Source organism: Salvelinus namaycush, chromosome 1 (assembly GCF_016432855.1).
Source record: "Salvelinus namaycush isolate Seneca chromosome 1, SaNama_1.0, whole genome shotgun sequence".
Lineage (NCBI taxonomy): Eukaryota > Metazoa > Chordata > Actinopteri > Salmoniformes > Salmonidae > Salvelinus > Salvelinus namaycush.
The window spans coordinates 83,874,676-83,886,095 of NC_052307.1; the positions used below are offsets into that span (position 1 = coordinate 83,874,676).

At 46.8% G+C, this 11,420-nt stretch overlaps 1 pseudogene; it reads left to right on the plus strand.

Annotated features, from left to right (window-relative positions):
• LOC120053404 overlaps positions 1-11,420 on the plus strand; it is a 68,715-nt pseudogene that overhangs the window by 34,542 nt on the left and 22,753 nt on the right.

Genomic DNA, 11,420 nt, shown 5'->3' on the forward strand with positions numbered 1-11,420 from the left:
AGTAATGCAGTAGTCCTTCCCAACACACTACACACACTACACACCACATGTGCTGTAACTCTGTAGTGAGTAATGCAGTAGTCCTTCCCAACACACTACACACCACATGTGCTGTAACTCTGTGGTGAGTAATGCAGTAGTCCTTCCCAACACACTACACACCACATGTGCTGTAACTCTGTAGTGAGTAATGCAGTAGTCCTTCCCAACACACTACACACCACATGTGCTGTAACTCTGTAGTGAGTAATGCAGTAGTCCTTCCCAACACACAACACACCACATGTGCTGTAACTCTGTAGTGAGTAATGCAGTAGTCCTTCCCAACACATTACACACACTACACACCACATGTGCTGTAACTCTGTAGTGAGTAATGCAGTAGTCCTTCCCAACACACTACACACCACATGTGCTGTAACTCTGTGGTGAGTAATGCAGTAGTCCTTCCCAACACACTACACACACTACACACCACATGTGCTGTAACTCTGTAGTGAGTAATGCAGTAGTCCTTCCCAACACACTACACACACTACACACCACATGTGCTGTAACTCTGTGGTGAGTAATGCAGTAGTCCTTCCCAACACACTACACACCACATGTGCTGTAACTCTGTAGTGAGTAATGCAGTAGTCCTTCCCAACACACTACACACCACATGTGCTGTAACTCTGTAGTGAGTAATGCAGTAGTCCTTCCCAACACACTACACACCACATGTGCTGTAACTCTGTGGTAAGTAATGCAGTAGTCCTTCCCAACACACTACACACCACATGTGCTGTAACTCTGTGGTAAGTAATGCAGTAGTCCTTCCCAACACACTACACACCACATGTGCTGTAACTCTGTAGTGAGTAATGCAGTAGTCCTTCCCAACACACTACACACCACATGTGCTGTAACTCTGTGGTGAGTAATGCAGTAGTCCTTCCCAACACACTACACACCACATGTGCTGTAACTCTGTAGTGAGTAATGCAGTAGTCCTTCCCAACACACTACACACCACATGTGCTGTAACTCTGTGGTGAGTAATGCAGTAGTCCTTCCCAACACACTACACACCACATGTGCTGTAACTCTGTAGTGAGTAATGCAGTAGTCCTTCCCAACACACTACACACCACATGTGCTGTAACTCTGTGGTGAGTAATGCAGTAGTCCTTCCCAACACACTACACACACTACACAACACATGTCCTGTAACTCTGTGGTGAGTAATGCAGTAGTCCTTCCCAACACACTACACACCACATGTGCTGTAACTCTGTGGTGAGTAATGCAGTAGTCCTTCCCAACACACTACACACACTAGACACCACATGTGCTGTAACTCTGTGGTGAGTAATGCAGTAGTCCTTCCCAACACACTACACACACTAGACACCACATGTGCTGTAACTCTGTAGTGAGTAATGCAGTAGTCCTTCCAAACACACTACACACACTAGACACCACATGTGCTGTAACTCTGTGGTGAGTAATGCAGTAGTCCTTCCCAACACACTACACACACTACATGTGCTGTAACTCTGTGGTGAGTAATGCAGTAGTCCTTCCCAACACACTACACACCACATGTGCTGTAACTTTGTAGTGAGTAATGCAGTAGTCCTTCCCAACACACTACACACACTACACACCACATGTGCTGTAACTCTGTGGTGAGTAATGCAGTAGTCCTTCCCAACACACTACACACCACATGTGCTGTAACTCTGTGGTGAGTAATGCAGTAGTCCTTCCCAACACACTACACACCACATGTGCTGTAACTCTGTAGTGAGTAATGCAGTAGTCCTTCCCAACACACTACACACCACATGTGCTGTAACTCTGTGGTGAGTAATGCAGTAGTCCTTCCCAACACACTACACACACTACACAACACATGTGCTGTAACTCTGTAATGAGTAATGCAGTAGTCCTTCCCAACACACTACACACACTACACACCACATGTGCTGTAACTCTGTGGTGAGTAATGCAGTAGTCCTTCCCAACACACTACACACACTACACACCACATGTGCTGTAACTCTGTAATGAGTAATGCAGTAGTCCTTCCCAACACACTACACACACTACACACCACATGTGCTGTAACTCTGTAATGAGTAATGCAGTAGTCCTTCCTCACCTGTAAGCCAGAGAGCCAGAAGTGCTGGAGAATGACCTGGTACCTGTAGAAGAACAGAGGAAGAGGAGATGGGAAGGACTAGCTTTAACCCCCAGGGGTCAGTTGGATCAACCTATCAAGCATCTCAGGGTAGGAGTGGTGGTCTAGGATCAGGTCACAGGGTAGGAGAGGTGATATAGGATCAGGTCACAGGGTAGGAGTGCTGGTCTAGTATCAGGTCTCAGGGTAGGAATGCTGATCTAGGATCAGGTCTAGGATCAGGTCTCAGGGTAGGAGTGGTGATATAGGACCAGGTCTCAGGGTAGGAATGCTGATCTAGGATCAGGTCTAGGATCAGGTCTAAGGGTAGAAGTGGTGATCTAGGATCAGGTCTCAGGGTAGGAGTGGTGGTCTAGGATCAGGTCTCAGGGTAGGAGTGGTGGTCTAGGATCAGGTCTAGGATCAGGTCTCAGGGTAGGAGTGGTGATATAGGACCAGGTCTCAGTACTGAACCCCACATTCTGTCTTCATACAGGGCTGTTTCTCCCAGTCCGTAAGCCCCCAGGCATATACAGGGCTGTTTCTCCCAGTCCGTAAGCTCCCCAGACATATACAGGCTGTTTTCTCCCACTCCGTAAGCCCTCCAGGCATATACAGGCTGTTTCTCCCAGTCCGTAAGCCCCCCAGGTATATACAGGCTGTTTCTCCCAGTCCGTAAGCCCCCCAGGCATATACAGGGCTGTTTCTCCCAGTCCGTAAGCCCCCCAGCATATACAGGGCTGTTTCTCCCAGTCCGTAAGCCCCCCAGACATATACAGGGCTGTTTCTCCCAGTCCGTAAGCTCCCCAGGCATATACAGGCTGTTTCTCCCAGTCCGTAACGCCCCAGGCATATACAGGGCTGTTTCTCCCAGTCCGTAAGCCCCCCAGGCATATACAGGCTGTTTCTCCCAGTCCGTAAGCCCCCAGGCATATACAGGCTGTTTCTCCCAGTCCGTAAGCCCCCCAGGCATATACAGGGCTGTTTCTCCCCATCCGTAAGCCCCCCAGGCATATACAGGGCTGTTTCTCCCAAGTCCGTAAGCCCCCCAGGCATATACAGGGCTGTTTCTCCCAGTCCGTAAGCCCCCCAGGCATATACAGGGTTTCTCCCGTCCGTAAGCCCCCCAGGCATATACAGGCTGTTTCTCCCAGTCCGTAAGCCCCCCAGGCATAACAGGCTGTTTCTCCCAGTCCGTAAGCCCCCCAGGCATATACAGCTGTTTCTCCCAGTCCGTAGCTCCCCAGACATATACAGGGCTGTTTCTCCCAGTCCGTAAGCTCCCCAGACATACAGGGCTGTTTCTCCCAGTCCGTAAGCCCTCCAGACATTACAGGCTGTTTCTCCCAGTCCGTAAGCCCCCCAGCCATATACAGGCGTTTTTCCCAGTCCGTAAGCCCCCCAGGCATATACAGGGCTGTTTCTCCCAGTCCGTAAGCCCCCCAGGTATATACAGGGCTGTTTCTCCAGTCCGTAAGCCCCCCAGGCATATACAGGGCTGTTTCTCCCAGTCCGTAAGCCCCCCAGGCATATACAGGCTGTTCTCCCAGTCCGTCCCCCCCAGGCATATACAGGGCTGTTTCTCCCAGTCCGTAAGCCCCCCAGGCATATACAGGGCTGTTTCTCCCACTCCGTAAGCCCCCCAGACAGCACTTCAGAGCCCCACTGTTCCCCTACACTACTCCACCAAGCCCAAGGCTGTACCAGGTCCCAGGTTGTTGAGGAGATGAATGGCGACAAGACAAAACAGTCTTTTGATCTGCGTTTTTCTTAGGATCTCTGCACGTACGAGGTTCAAACTGTACTGTCACCCTACCAATTGACTATATTACACGTTCCGTCTTGCTGAAGCCCCCATTTCTACTGGCGTCGATGACAAGATAGCACACCCGTCCTTTTCTCAGAGCATTCCTGGGAGCCAGTTTTGTTATGAGAAGTCTGTCTGGAGGATAACTGGTGTGAAGAACAATCCTCCCTGCTGTTTTGTTGTGGGCAGATGATCCTGTATTGTGTTGTGGGAAAGGCCCTGTATTGTGTTGTGGGTAAGGACCCTGTATTTGTTGTGGTAGAGGACCCTGTATTGTGTTGTGGGTAAGACCCTGTATTGTGTTGTGAAGAGGACCCTGTATTGTGTTGTGGGTAGAGGACCCTGTATTGTGTTGTGGGTAGAGGACCCTGTATTGTGTGTGGGTAGAGGACCCGTATTGTGTTGTGGGTAAGGACCCTGTATTGTGTGTGGGTAGAGGACCCTGTATTGTGTTGTGGGCAGATGATCCTGTATTGTGTTGTGGGAAGAGGACCCTGTATTGTGTTGTGGGTAGAGGACCCTGTATTGTGTTGTGGAAGAGGACCCTGTATGTGTTGTGGGTAGAGGACCCTGTATTGTGTTGTGGGTAGAGGACCCTGTATTGTGTTGTGGGAAGAGACCCTGTATTGGTTTGTGGGTAGAGGACCCTGTATTGTGTTGTGGGAAGAGGACCCTGTATTGTGTTGTGGTAGAGGACCTTATTGTGTTGTGGGTAGAGACCCTGTATTGTGTTGTGGGAAGAGACCCTGTATTGTGTTGTGGGTAGAGGACCCTGTATTGTGTTGTGCGTAGAGGACCTGTATTTGTTTGGGAAAGGACCCTGTATTGTGTTGTGGGTAGAGACCCTGTATTGTGTTGTGGTTAGAGGACCCTGTATTGTGTTTGTGGGAGGGACCCTGTATTGTGTTTGTGGTAGAGGACCCTGTATTGTGTTGTGCGTAGAGGACCCTGTATTGTGTTGTGGGAAGAGGACCCTGTATTGTGTTGTGGGTAGGACCCTGTATGTGTTGTGGGTAGAGACCCTGTATTGTGTTGTGGGTAGAGGACCCTTATTGTGTTGTGGTAGAGGACCCTGTATTGTGTTGTGGGTAGAGACCCTGTATTGTGTTGTGGTAGAGGACCCTGTATTGTGTTGTGGGTAGAGGACCCTGTATTGTGTTGTGGGTAAGGACCCTGTATTGTGTTGTGGGTAGAGGACCTTTTGGTTGTGGGTAAGACCTGTATTGTGTTGTGGGTAGAGGACCCTGTGTTGTGGTAGAGGACCCTGTATTGGTGTTGTGGTAGAGGACCCTGTATTGTGTTTGTGATAGGACCCTGTATTGTGTTGTGGGTAGAGGACCTGTATTGTTGTGGGAAGACCCTGTATTGTGTTGTGGAAGAGGACCCTGTATTGTGTTGTGGGTAGAGGACCCTGTATTGTGTTGTGCGTAGAGGACCCTGTATTGTGTTGTGGGAAGAGGACCCTGTATTGTTGTGTGGGTAGAGGACCCTGTATTGTGTTGTGGGTAGAGGACCCTGTATTGTGTTGTGGAAGAGGACCCTGTATTGTGTTGTGGGTAGAGGACCCTGTATTGTGTTGTGGTAGAGGACCCTGTATTGTGTTGTGGGAAGAGGACCCTGTATTGTGTTGTGGGTAGAGGACCCTGTATTGTGTTGTGGGTAGAGGACCCTGTATTGTGTGTGGGTAGAGGACCCTGTATTGTGTTGTGGGTAGAGGACCCTGTATTGTGTGGTAGAGGACCTGTATTGTGTTGTGGTAGAGGACCCTGTATGTGTTGTGGGTAAGGACCCTGTATTGTGTTGTGGGTAGAGGACCCTGTATTGTTGTGGTAGAGGACCCTGTGTTGTGGGTAGAGGACCTGTGTTGGTAGAGCTGGTTGTGGGTAGAGGACCCTGTGTTGTGGTAGAGGACCCTGTGTTGTGGGTAGGACCTGTATGTGTTGTGTAGAGGACCCTGGATTGTGTTGTGGGTAGAGGACCCTGGATTGTGTGATTGGTTGAGTGAACAGAGCTCTCACTGAAAAGGGACTGGGCCTCTGTTCAATCAATCAAATGTATTTAAAAAGCCCTTTTTACATCAGCAGTTGTCACAAAGTGCTTGTACAGAAACCCAGGCTAAAACCCCAACAGCAAGCATGCAGATGTAGAAGCACGGTGCTAGGAAAAACTCCCTAGAAAGGCAGGAACCTAGGAAGAAACCTAGAGAAGAACCAGGCTCTGAGGGGTGGCCAGTCCTCTTCTGGCTGTGCCGGGTGGAGGTTATAAAGATACATGGCCATAAAGGCCAGATTGTTCTTCTGATTGTTCACTGTCCTCTACAGTTCCCCTCACTTATCACTAACCAGTACCTCCTCCTCTGTTTCCGTCTCACTCTCGCTTTCTCTCGCTCTCTCTCGCTCTCTGTTTCTGTCTCACTCTCTCTCTCTCTCTCTCTCTCGCTCTTTCTGCAGCATCGGACAACAGCCAGCGGTTTCAGGAAACGTGTTTTGCGTTCGCACTAACGCCGCAGCAAGTCCAACAGATTAGCAGCTCAATGTAAGAGACACTCAGACCCTCTACTCTACCATGTACCCTATACTACCCTCTATCCTACCATGTACCCTATACTACCCTCTACTCTACCATGTACCCTACCAACGTACCCGCCTACCCTTTATCTACCATGTACCCTATTCTACCATGTACCCTATACTACCCTCTATCCTACCATGTACCCTATACTACCATGTACCCTATACTACCCTCTACCCTACCATGTACCCTATACTACCATGTACCCTACCAACGTACCCTGCCACCCTCAACCCTACCATGTACCCTATACTACCCTCTACTCTACCATGTACCCTATACTACCATGTACCCTACCTAGCCTCTATCCTACCATGTACCCTATTCTACCATTACCCTATACTACCCTCTACTCTACCATGTACCCTATTCTACCATGTACCCTGCCTCTATCCTACCATGTACCCTGTACTACCATGTACCCTATACTACCCTCTACTCTACCATGTACCTATTCTACCATGTACCCTGCCTAGCCTCTATCCTACCATGTACCCTATACTACCCTCCACCCTACCATGTACCCTATTCTACCATGTATCCTACCAACGTACCCTTCCTACCCTCTACCCTACACCCTATACTACCATGTACCCTACCAATGTACCATTCCTACCCTCTACCCTACCATGTACCCTTCCACCCTCAACCCTACCATGTACCCTATACTACCATGTACCCTACCAACGTACCCTGCCTACCCTCTACCCTCCCATGTCCCCTGTCTCAAGGTACCCTACTACCCTCTACCCTACCAACGTACCTATACTACCATGTACGCTACCAACCCTCTACACTACATGTACCCTACCAACGTACCCTCCCTACCCTCTACCCTACCATGTACCCTGTACTACCATGTACGCTACCAATCCTCAACCCTACCATGTACCCTATTCTACCATGTACCCTGCCAACGTACCCTGCCTACCCTCTACACTACCATGTACCCTGTACTACCACGTACCCTATACTACCAACGTACCCTACCCACCCTCTGCTCAACCATATACACTTTACTACCATGTACCCTACCAACGTACCCTGCCTACCCTCTACCCTACCATGTACCCCTATACTACCCTCTACCCTACCAACGTACCCTGCCTACCCTCTACCCTACCATGTACCCCTATACTACCATGTACCCTACCAACGTACCCTATACTACCCTTTACCCTACCAACGTACCCTGCCTACCCTCTACCCTACCATGTACCCTGTACTACAAGATACCCTACCAACGTACACTACCTACCCTCTACCCTACCAACGTACCCTATACTACCAATGTACCCTACCCACCCTTTAATGTCCGTCTGTGTTTTTCAGGGACATCTCGGGACCAAATGTGACTTCACAGTACAAGTTCAGTTACGGTAAGTTGATAGAACTCATTGTTCTACTTCTAGTAGGTTTCTATCAGCCACTATGTAGGTCCTGATCAATATATATCCTGATCAATATATATCCTGATCAATATATATCCTGATCAATATATATCCTGATCAATATATCCTCCCACTATACTACAACCACTATGTAGGTCCTGATCAATATATATCCTGATCATATATTCCCCACTAACTACAACCACTATGTAGGTCCTGATCAATATATATCCTGATCAATATATATCCTGATCAATATATCCTCCCACTATACTACAACCACTATGTAGGTCCTGATCAATATATATCCTGATCAATATATATCCTGATCAATATATCCTCCCACTATACTACAGCCACTATGTAGATGTTACCATGTCAAGCCAGCTAGATATTAAACAGAGGATATGGCTGTTACCATGCTTTATACTAGACAGAGGAAATGGCTGTTACCATGCTTTATACTAGACAGAGGAAATGGCTGTTACCATGCTTTATACTAGACAGAGGAAATGGCTGTTACCATGCTTTATACTAGACAGAGGAAATGGCTGTTACCATGCTTTATACTAGACAGAGGAAATGGCTGTTACCATGCTTTATACTAGACAGAGGAAATGGCTGTTACCATGCTTTATACTAGACAGAGGAAATGGCTGTTACCATGCTTTATACTAGACAGAGGAAATGGCTGTTACCATGCTTTATACTAGACAGAGGAAATGGCTGTTACCATGCTTTATACTAGACAGGGGAAATGGCTGTTACCATGCTTATACTAACAAGAAATGGCTGTTACCATGCTTTATACTAGACAGAGGAAATGGCTGTTACCATGCTTTATACTAGACAGAGGAAATGGCTGTTACCATGCTTTATACTAGACAGAGGAAATGGCTGTTACCATGCTTTATACTAGACAGGGAAATGGCTGTTACCATGCTTTATACTAGACAGGGGAAATGGCTGTTACCATGCTTTATACTAGACAGGGGAAATGGCTGTTACCATGCTTTATACTGGACAGAGGAAATGGCTGTTACCGTGCTTTATACTAGACAGAGGAAATGGCTGTTACCGTGCTTTATACTAGACAGAGGAAATGGCTGTTACCGTGCTTTATACTAGACAGAGGAAATGGCTGTTACCGTGCTTTATACTAGACAGAGAAATGGCTGTTACCGTGCTTTATACTAGACAGAGGAAATGGCTGTTACGGTGCTTTATACTAGACAGAGGAATGGCTGTTACCGTGCTTTATACTAGACAGAGGAAATGGCTGTTACCGTGCTTTTACTAGACAGAGGAAATGGCTGTTACCGTGCTTTATACTAGACAGAGGAAATGGCTGTTACCGTGCTTTATACTAGACAGAGGAAATGGCTGTTACCGTGCTTTATACTAGACAGAGGAAATGGCTGTTACCGTGCTTTATACTAGACAGAGGAAGGCTGTTACCGTGCTTTATACTAGACAAGGAAATGGCTGTTACCGTGCTTTATACTAGACAGAGGAAATGGCTGTTACCGTGCTTTATACTAGACAGAGGAAATGGCTGTTACCTGCTTTATACTAGACAAGGAAATGGCTGTTACCGTGCTTATACTAGAAGAGGAAATGGCTGTTACCGTGCTTTATACTAGACAGAGGAAATGGCTGTTACCGTGCTTTATACTAGACGAGGAAATGGCTGTTACCGTGCTTTATACTAGACAGAGGAAATGGCTGTTACCGTGCTTTATACTAGACAGAGGAAATGGCTGTTACCGTGCTTTATACTAGACAGAGGAAATGGCTGTTACCGTGCTTTATACTAGACAGAGGAAATGGCTGTTACCGTGCTTTATACTAGACAGAGGAAATGGCTGTTACCGTGCTTTATACTAGAGAGGAAATGGCTGTTACCGGCTTTATACTAGACAGAGGAAATGGCTGTTACCGTGCTTTATACTAGACAAGAAATGGCTGTTACCGGTGCTTTATACTGGACAGAGGAAATGGCTGTTACCGTGCTTTATACTGACAGAGGAAATGGCTGTTACCGTGCTTTATACTGACAGGGAAATGGCTGTTACCGTGCTTTATACTAGACAGAGGAAATGGCTGTTACCGTGCTTTATACTAACAGAGAAATGGCTGTTACGCGTGCTTTATACTAGACAGAGGAAATGGCTGTTACGTGCTTTATACTAGACAGAGGAAATGGCTGTTACCGTGCTTTATACTAGACGAGGAATGGCTGTTACCGTGCTTTATACTAGACGAGGAAATGGCTGTTACCGTGCTTTATACTGGACAGAGGAAATGGCTGTTACCGTGCTTTAACTGACAGAGGAAATGGCTGTTACCGTGCTTTATACTAACAGAGAAATGGCTGTTACCGTGCTTTATACTAGACAGGGAAATGGCTGTTACCGTGCTTTATACTAGACAGAGGAAATGGCTGTTACCGTGCTTTATACTAGACAGAGGAAATGGCTGTTACCGTGCTTTATACTAGACAGAGGAAATGGCTGTTACCGTGCTTTATACTAGACAGAGGAAATGGCTGTTACCGTGCTTTATACTAGACAGAGGAAATGGCTGTTACCGTGCTTTATACTAGACAAGAGAAATGGCTGTTCCGTGCTTTATACTAGACAGAGGAAATGGCTGTTACCGTGCTTTATACTAGACAGAGGAAATGGCTGTTACCGTGCTTTATACTAGACAGAGGAAATGGCTGTTACCGGGCTTTATACTAGACAGAGAAATGGCTGTTACCGTGCTTTATACTAGACAGAGAAATGGCTGTTACCGTGCTTTATACTGACAGAGGAAATGGCTGTTACCATGCTTTATACTAGACAGGAAATGGCTGTTACCGTGCTTTATACTAGACAGAGGAAATGGCTGTTACCGTGCTTTATACTAGACAGAGGAAATGACTGTTACCGTGCTTTATACTAGACAGAGGAAATGCTGTTACCGTGCTTTATACAGACAGAGGAAATGCTGTTACCGTGCTTTATACTAGACAGAGGAAATGGCTGTACCGTGCTTTATACTAGACAGAGGAAATGGCTGTTACCGTGCTTTATACTAGACAGAGGAAATGGCTGTTACCGTGCTTTATACTAGACAGAGGAAATGGCTGTTACCGTGCGTTATACTAGACAGAGGAAATGGCTGTTACCGTGCTTTATACTAGACAGAGGAAATGGCTGTTACCATGCTTTATACTAGACAGAGGAAATGGCTGTTACCATGCTTTATACTAGACAGAGGAAATGGCATGGGAAATCATCATTGTTTGTTCACTACTCCCACCCAAATGACATAACATCCTATCAGGAAACACAAAATGGAAAAACATAAATGAAAGAATATGACACAGCCTACAACTGAAATATAATGATTAGACTATAAATGTAGCCTATGTCAAATACAATGATTTAGTTAACACGTTTAATTACAGACAATTACTAAGCCAAATTATTTATGT